A 6647-nucleotide genomic window follows, 5' to 3' on the forward strand; every position below is an offset into this window, starting at 1 on the left:
TTTCTTCAAATATATTGGTGCCAAGTGCTTTATCTTCAGTCTCACCAATTCTGCCTTCCACTTGCTCAATTCTGCTCCTCTGATTTTCTATTGAGTTGTCTAATTCTGTAATTTTATTGTTAATCTTCTGAATTTCTGATTGCTGTCTCTCTAAGGATTCTTGCAGCTTATTAAATTTTTCATTATGTTCTCGAATAACCTTTTTAATTTCTTCAACTGCTCTATCTGTGTGTTCCTTGGCTTGTTCTGGATATTGTCTGATCTCCTTCCTGATGTCTTGAAGAGTTCTGTATATTAATGTTTTGAATTCTGCATCTGGTAATTCCAGGAAGGCACCTTCATCCAGAAGATCCATGGATTCTTTGTTTTGAGAGCTTGTTGAAGCGATCATGTTCTGTTTGTTTATGTGATTTGACATTGACTGTTGTCACCATGCCATCTATAACTTACTGTGTTAGTTTATGTTTGCTTACTGTATCCTAGCTTCCTGCTTTGTTTTGTTCTGATATGCCCAAATAGGCTGCTTGAGTGAGCTAGCTTGATTATTTTTGCCTTTGAAGCTCTAAGGCTCTGTCACCAGATGGCTAGAGCTGTTATCAGGTATATCAGCCTAGGAGTGCATTCACTTTTTTTGTATGGATTCAGCTCAGGTGTCCAGGTAGTTGGTCATCATGTGTGTGGTACAGGCTCTGTCCTACAGCCTTAGAGGAGCAGGGGTGATTGGTGTAGGTACCAGTGTCTGGTTGCAGCAGGGGGTCACACTCTGAAAGAGGCAGGGGGCTGACAACCATTCCCTGAGTGTCTGTGAAGAAAGCATATCTCTGTTCCCTAGACCACACAGGTGGGTGGGTTCTGCAGATGGACCACGTGCACCCAGGGAGGTACTAGTTATCCTTGGACCCCTGTCGCGGGTGGCTGGGTGACATGAGTGGAGCCACCAGTCCTTATGCCCCTGATGTGGGTAGGTGAGGACCCTGCTTAATAGGTAAAGTGGTGTCAAACATCAAACACCCACCTCTCCACCACACAGCTGAAACAGTTGCAGTCTGCCAACAAGGGCCTATTCTCTTGAAATAGGCCCACGCAGGTCCATGCAGGGAGGGAAGTTAGTCAAAGTCCACGGACCGTTTATGCCTGGACAGGAGCTGCTTCTGTCCGTAGCTCCCCAGGTTAGTGGAGCTGGCAGATTATCTTTTCCTCCCAGTTGTTAATTTATTCCTTCTCCAAGGCTGGGAGAATGGCTCAGAGTGCTCAGCAGAACCTATCTCAGGCTCAGGGAAATTGACAGCCATCGAAGCTAGCTTGGGGGCTGGAGGCATGGTAAAATATACACAAGTACTTAGTTTTTGCCAAGAGCACTGTTCTTCTCTGGTTCTGGAGGTGTGAGCAGACTGTGTGGCTGGCTGTTTCTCCCCGAGTAAACTGCAGCCAAATGCTACCAACAGCTGGCAACAGTCGCTCCTGGGAATGGTGCCTAAGGGTTTCCGGCAATTCAGGTCCGGCAACTCCTCTCCGCTTCTGAATGGTCTCTCCCTCCCCTTGCTGCTCTGTCCATTTTCTAACTTTGCCTTTGATGTTCAGGGCTCCTAACTTGTCATGACTATAATCATTCCACATGTTTTTTGGGGCCTTTGTTGTAAGAGGGATCACCAGAAGTATCTGATTACTCTACCATTTTTGGCCCCACCCTGGATGATCAGGGACTTGGAAGGAACGTGATTGGAAAATTGGAGACCAGATCTTATGAGGAAGACATATGTGGATAGACCTTTCTGAGCGGGCCAAAGAAGTGAAGATGTTTGTGTCTCATGTGAATGCTCACCAAAGGGTGACCTTAGCAGAGGAGGATTTTAACAATAAAGCAGATGGGATGACACATTCTCTTTATCCCCAGTTACTCCCATCATTGCTCAGTGGGATCATAAACATAGTAGCCATGGTGGCAGGGATGGAGGTTATGCATGGGCCCAGCAATGTGAACTTCCACTCACCAAAGCTGACTTGGGTACAGCCACTGCTGAGTGCTCAATCTGCAAGCAGCAGAGACCAACACTGAGTCCTCGATATGGCACCATCCCTTGAAGTGATCAGTCAGTAACCTGGTGGCAAGTTGATTACGTTAGACCACTTCCCTCATGGAAAGGGCATCGTTTTGTCTTTATTGGAATAGACATTTTCTCTGGATATGTATTTGCCTTCCCTGCACACAATGCTTCTGCCAAAACTACCATCCGTGGACTTACAGAATGCCTTAGCCACCCTCATGGTATCCCACACAGCATTACCTCAGATCAAGGGACTCATTTCACAGCAAATGAAGTGCAGCAGTGGGTCCATGCTAATGATGTTCATTGGTCTTACCATGTTCCCAATCATCCTGCACAAGCTGGCTTGATAGAATGATGGAACCGCCTCCTAAAGACACAATTACGGCACCACCTAGGTGACAATATGTTGCAGGGTTGTGGCAATGTTCTCCAGGAGGCTGTACATGCTCTAAACCAGCATCCAATATATGGTGCCTGTATCTCCCATAGCCAGAATTGGTGGGCCCAGGAATCAAGACGTGGAAATGGAAGTGGCACCACTCACTATTACCCCTAATGACCCACTCAGAAGATTTTTGCTTCCAGTCCCTGCAATCTTATGTACTGCAGGTCTAGAGGTCTTAGTTCCAAAGGGAGGAATGCTCCCACCTGGAGATACATCACTGATTCCATTGAACTGGAAGTTAAGAATGCCACCTGCCCACTTTGGGCTCCTTATGTCTCTGGATCAACAGGCAAAGAAGGGAGTTACCATACTGGCTGGTGTGATTGATCCTGATTACCAAGAGGAAATCGGATTGAGATTATGTAATGGAGGTAAAGAAGAGTATGTCTGGAATGCAGGTGATCCCTTAGGCCATCTCTTAGTACCACCATGTCCCATGACTAAAGGCAATGGAAAACTACTGCAACCCAATTCCAACATGACTACTAACGGCCCAGCCCCTTCAGGAATGAAGGTTTGGTTCACCCCACCAGGCAAAGAACCATGACCATCTGAGGTGTTTGCTGTGGGCAAAGGGAATATGGAATCAGTGGTGGAAGAAGGTAGTTCTAAATACCTGTTATGCCAATGTGATCAGTTGCAGAAAAAAGGACTTTAACTGTTATGAGTATTTCTGCTTTTTTTTTTTATGTGTGGATCAATATTTTTGTTTTCTTCACTCACTAAATATAAGGTGTAAACAGGCCTAGTGCATTTTCAGTTGTACGCATGTGAGTTGTATCACGTTAGGCACAAGTATGACTTTATAATTGTCTTTATTCAGAGATTATGTATGGTTTAAGGAGATGTGTACAGTTGACAAGCAGTAGACCATGATGGTTAAGATTTTGTGTGTATCACCTTGGCTGGGCCAAGTTGTGTAATGTTGTGATCACTTCCCTGTTGAGATTTGATAGGTGACCACCCCTATGATGGGATCTGCTGTAAGTAGCCAATCAGCTGAAGGGGAACTTCCTTGGGCATGTGGCCTGCATAGAGTTGGGCGGTCATTGAGGCAGGGCTTGGGGGCTTTTGCTCATTCTGGATCCTGCAGCTGGCTCTTGTTCATCTGACCTCCAGTTCTTGGGATTTGAGCTGGCAGTTTACCTGCAGTCTTGCCAGCTGATCTTTAGATTCATCAATCTTCACAGCCTGTGAGCAACAGTTCTGCTCTCCAGCCTGCCAATGTTGGATTCACCTGCCCCATGGCTATATGAATCAGGAGAAACCTCTTTCCTGAACCATGGACTTGGGACACTGCAGCCTCTGCAACTGTGTGAGCCATTTCCTTGATATAAACTCTCTCTCTCTATCTCTCTCTATATATTTATACACTTCACTCGTTTTGCTTCTTTAGAGAACCCAGCCTAATACAAAGGCCCATACTAGGAGTGGTGGATTCAAGGGTGAACAGGACATTTGAGGTGCCTGGTGTCATGGAGCTTATATTCTAGTGGAAGAAGATACAATTAATAAGTAAACGAATAAATAAGGAAATTTAAGTAGTATAAAGAAACAAATCAGGCTAGCGTTGTAGTGTCTTCAGGTGCGGTTATGGAGGTGGGGATGATTTTTGGCTACTTCAGATACCTATCTGATAGAGTGAGGAAAAGTTTCTTTGCGGAGGTGACAATTGAGCGAGGCCTAGAAATTTTGAAAAGGAGCCAGATGCAAGAAGATCTAAGTTGGGGAAAGCATTCTGGGAAGAAGGAACTGTAAGCGCAAAGCCCTGAAGAATGTAGCTATACCCATAGACAGAGAAATATTATGTTACCTTTAAAGCATTGTACTTGTTTCTGTGTCTGTTTTCTCCATCAGCCTGTGAGCTGCACAAATCATCTCAGAATCTTCAACACCTATTACATAGTTGTTGTTGTAGTATGCCGTCGAGTCAATTCCAACTCGCAGCAACCCTATAAGACAGAGTAGAGCTGCCCCTTTGGGTTTCCTAGGCTGTAATCTTCCCAAAAGGGAAGAAATGCGCTCATTATTTCTCCAGCTGAAAGAACTGAAGAAAAAATTCAAGCCTTGAAATGCAACATTGAAAGATTCTATGGGCAAGAAGCATCAAAGGAAGGTGGAAGGAATACACAGAGTCACTGAACCAAAAAAAAGTGGCCAGTGTTCAACTATTTCAGGAGGTAGCTTATGATCAAGAACTGATGGTACTGAAGGAAGAAGTCCAAGCTGCACTGAAGGTATTGGCTAAAAAGAAGGCTCCAGGAATTGGTGAAACACCAACTGAGATGTTTCAACCAAACTGATGTAATGCTGGAAGTGCTCACTCATCTATGCCAAGAAGTTTGGAAGACAGCTACCTGGCCAACTGGCTGGAAGAGATCCATATTTGTGCCCATTCCAAAGAAAAGTGATCCAGCAGAATGCAGAAAATATTGAACAATATCATTAATATCACATGTAAGTAAAATCTTGCTGAAGATCATTCAAAAATGGTTGACACAGTACACTGACAGGAAACTGCCAGGAATTCAAGCTTGATTCAGAAGAGGATGTAGAACAAGGGATATCATTGTTGATTTCAGATGGATCTTGGCTGAAAGCAGAGGATACCAGAAAGATGTTTACCTGTGTTTTATTGACTATGCAAAGACATTTGCCTGTGTGGATCGCAACAAATTAAGGATGACATTGTGAAGAATAAAATTTCCAGAACACTTAATTGCTCTCATGGGGAACCTGTACATAGACCAAGAAGCAGTCAATCAAACAGAATAAGGGGATACTGCTTGATTTAGAATTAGGAAAGGTGTGCTTCAGGGTTGTATCTTTTCACCACACTTAGTCTGTATGCTGAGCGAATAATCACAGAAGCTGGACTATATGAAGAAGAAGGTGGCATCAGCATTGGAAGAAAGCTCATTAACAACTTGCTATATGCAGATGACACAATATTGCTTGCTCAAAGTGAAAAGGACCTGAAGCACTTGCTGATAAAGGTGAAAGACTACAGCTTTCAGTATGGATTGCACTTCAACACAAAGAAAATAAAAATCATCACAACTGGACCAATAAGTAACATCGTGATAAATGGAGAAAATATTGAAGTTGTCAACAACTTCATTTTACTTGGGTCCACAGTCAGTGCTCATGGAAGCAGCAGTCAAGAAATCAAACAAAGTACATTGAGCTTCAAAAAGACAGTGCTGGGCCGGGCAGAGTTGGACAGCACTGGGCTACTCTGTGTCTTATGGATAAAAAATAACTAAACATGGCAAAGGAGATCCTAAGAAGCCCAGAGGCAAAATGTCATCATATGCATTTTTGTGTGTGTGCAAACTTGCTGGGAAGAGCACAAGAAGCACCCAGATGTTTCAGTCAACTTCTCAGAATTTTCTAAGTGCTCAGAGAGGTGGAAGACCATGTCTGCTAAAGAGAAAGGAAAATTTGAAGACGTGGCAAAGGTGGACAAGACTCATGATGAATGAAAACCCTCCTAAAAAGGAAACCAAAAAAAAGAAGTTCCAGGATCCCAATACACCTACGAGGCCTCCTTTGGCCTTTTTCTTATTTTGTTCTGTGTATAAGGGCACTGGGTTGGGTTGGATTGCCCAAAAGTCAAAGGTGAGCATGCTGGCCTAGCCATTGGTGATGCTGCCAAGAAACTGGGAGAGAAGTGGAAGAATACTGCTGCCGATGACAAGCAGCCTTAGGAGAAGAAGGCTGCTAAGCTGAAGGGGAAATACGAAAAGCATATTGTTGCATACTAGGCTAAAGGAAAGCCTGATGCAGCCAGTAGGTAGCTGTCAAGGCTGTGAAAACAAGAAAAAGAAGGGAGAAGTGGAAGATGAAGAGCACAAGGACGAAGAAGACGAAAAAGAGGGTGATGATGATGAATAAGTTGGTTCTAGTGCCGTTTTTTTTTTTTTCCTTTTCTATATGGAGCCCAGGTGGTGTAGTGGTTAAGTGCTTGGCTGCTAACCTAAAGTTGGGAGTTCGAATCTACCAGTTGCTCCTTGGAAACCTTATGGGGCAGTTCTACTCTGTCCTATAGGGTCACTCTGAGTTGGAATCAACTCAATGGCAATGGGTGCTTGGTTTTATAAACGATTTAACCCTCCTGCATACAACTCACACCTTTTAAATAAAAAAAAATT

The 6647-nt window shown here is 43.9% G+C and overlaps 1 pseudogene; it reads left to right on the top strand.

Annotated features, from left to right (window-relative positions):
* The first annotated feature begins 5760 nt into the window (after window positions 1-5760).
* LOC126057527 (high mobility group protein B1-like) lies at window positions 5761-6390 on the top strand (annotated as a pseudogene).
* The last annotated feature ends 257 nt before the right edge of the window (window positions 6391-6647 follow it).

Source organism: Elephas maximus, chromosome 1 (assembly GCF_024166365.1).
Source record: "Elephas maximus indicus isolate mEleMax1 chromosome 1, mEleMax1 primary haplotype, whole genome shotgun sequence".
Lineage (NCBI taxonomy): Eukaryota > Metazoa > Chordata > Mammalia > Proboscidea > Elephantidae > Elephas > Elephas maximus.